The sequence below is a fragment of the Microtus ochrogaster genome, unplaced genomic scaffold (assembly GCF_000317375.1).
Source record: "Microtus ochrogaster isolate Prairie Vole_2 unplaced genomic scaffold, MicOch1.0 UNK21, whole genome shotgun sequence".
NCBI lineage: Eukaryota > Metazoa > Chordata > Mammalia > Rodentia > Cricetidae > Microtus > Microtus ochrogaster.
The window spans coordinates 414,469-416,867 of NW_004949119.1; positions in this window are offsets into that span (position 1 = coordinate 414,469).

The window sequence follows — 2,399 nt, forward strand, 5'->3', positions numbered from 1 at the left end:
AGAAATTTATTGGTAGAATTTTTGGGGTCACTTATGCAAACTATCATATCATCAGCAAATAGTGAGAGTTTGATGTCATTTCCAATTTGTATCCTCTTGATCTCCTTTTGTTGTCTTATTGCTTTAGCTATAATCTTAAGTACTATATTGAATAGATATGGAGAGAGTGGGCAACCTTGTCCTGTTTCTGTTTTCAGTGGGATCACTTTGAGTATCTCTTCATTTAGTTTGATGTTTGCTGTTGGCTTGTTGCATATTGCCTTCAATATTTTTACATATATTCTTGTTATCACTGCTCTCTCCGATATGTTTATCATAAGGGGATGTTGTATTTCTTCAAAGGCATTTTCAGTATTTAATGAGAAGATGTAGGCTTTTTTTTCAGTTTGTTTATATGGTGGATTACATTGACAGATATTTGTATGTTGAACCATTCCTGCAAATCTGGGATGAAGCCAACTTTATCGTGGTGGATGACTTTTCTGATGTGTTCTTGGATTTGGTTTGCAAGTATTTTATTGAGTATTTTTGCATTAATGTTCACAAGTGATATTGGTTTGTAATTTTCTTTCTTAATAATGATTTTGTGTGGTTTGGGTATTAGGGTCATTGTAACCTTATAAAAAGAATTTGGCAATGTTCCTTCTGTTTCTATTGTTTGGAACAATTTGAGAAGTATTGGTATTAGTTCTTCTTTGAAAATCATGTAGAATTCTGTGATTAAACCATCTGGTTTTGGACTTTTGTTGCTTGGGTAACTTTTGATGACTGTTTCTATTTCTTTAGTAGTTATAGGTCTATGTAATCTGCTTATCTGGTTTTGATTTAATTTTGGTAAGAGATATTTATCCAGAAAATTGTACATTTCCTTTGAGTTTTCCAATTTTGTGTAGTACAGGTTTTCAAAATATGACCTAGTGATTCTCTGGATTTCTTCCATGTCTGTTGTTATGTTTCTATTTCATTTCTGATTTTGTTCATTTGAATATTCTTTCTGCATCTTGGTTAGTTTGGATAAAGGTTTGTCTATTTGTTTTTTTTTTCTTAAAGAACCCACTGTTTGTCTCATTAATTCATGTATTAATTTCTTTATTTCTATTTTGTTGATTTCAACTCTCAATTTGGTTATTTTCTGCTGTCTGGTCCTCATGGATAAGTTTGCTTCTTTTTGTTCTAGAAATCTGAGGTGTTCTGTTAACTCACTAGTGCAGAATTTTTCCACCTTCTTTATGTAGGCATTTAGTGCTATGAACTTTTTTCTTAACACTGTTTTCATTGTGTCCCATTAATTTGGGTATGTTGTGTGGTCATTTTCCTTGTATTTTAGAAACTCTTTAATTTTTTACTTAATCTATTTCGTGACACATTGGTGATTCAGGTAGGCATTGTTTAATTTCCATGTGTTTGTGAGCTTTCTGGAATTAATGTTGCTGTTGAATTCTAATTTTAAGTCATGGTGATCTGATAAGATACATGGGGTTATTCCAATATTTTGTGTCTGTTTAGGTTTGCTTTGTTACCTAGTATGTGGTCAGTTTTTGAGAAGGTTCAGTGTAGTGCTGAAAAGAAGGTATATTCTTTTATGTTTAGATTGAGTGTTCTATAGGTGTCTGTTTAATCCATTTTATTCATAAAATCTGCTAGTCCCTTATTTGTCTGTTAATTTTCTGTCTGACTGACCTGTCCAGAGGTGAGAGTGGAGTGTTGAAGTCTCCCAATATTATTGTGTGGGGATTAATGTGTGATTTAAGCTTTAGAAGTGTTTCTTTTACTTAGGAAGGTGACCTTGTGTTTGGGGCATAAATGTCCATTATTGAGATTTCCTCTTGAGGGATTTTTCCTGTGACTGAATGCTTAATACATATAATTATGTTGAAAGAATCAAATCTCAATTAGATGAGAAAAATAAGACTAAAATTAGCATACTCACTAGAGTGACTTTCAGAGCTTCCATGCTATGTAAAACAGTTTATTATCAGTTTTAGTGTCTTAGCCTGATGGTGCCACATTGACAAAGGTTTTAGTTACCCAAGCATGCCTTCAACCAGGACTTCATGTAAGACTTGGCATGATGTAGACAAGTTAGCATGGGTATAGAGGGGAGGGAGTAGATTTAACTTTTGGCCTTGGTTGTTTATACTGTTATATTAATAACTTACTCCTTTAACTTTTTTGCAATTTCTACTTATGTATCTTCTAATGTTGAAGACTCAATAGCAAAGTAGTCTGATCATAAGAAACATATTAATTGCATATGTTTTCACTTGAAAATATTTAAAAGGAAAGGGGGAGAAATTATTGTAGGAGCCAGAGGAGTCAAGAACACCACAAGATCTATTGTCTGCAAGGTCTTTGGCCCAGTAACAGTTCCTAGTCCTGCACTAAGGCTATCCACTCAC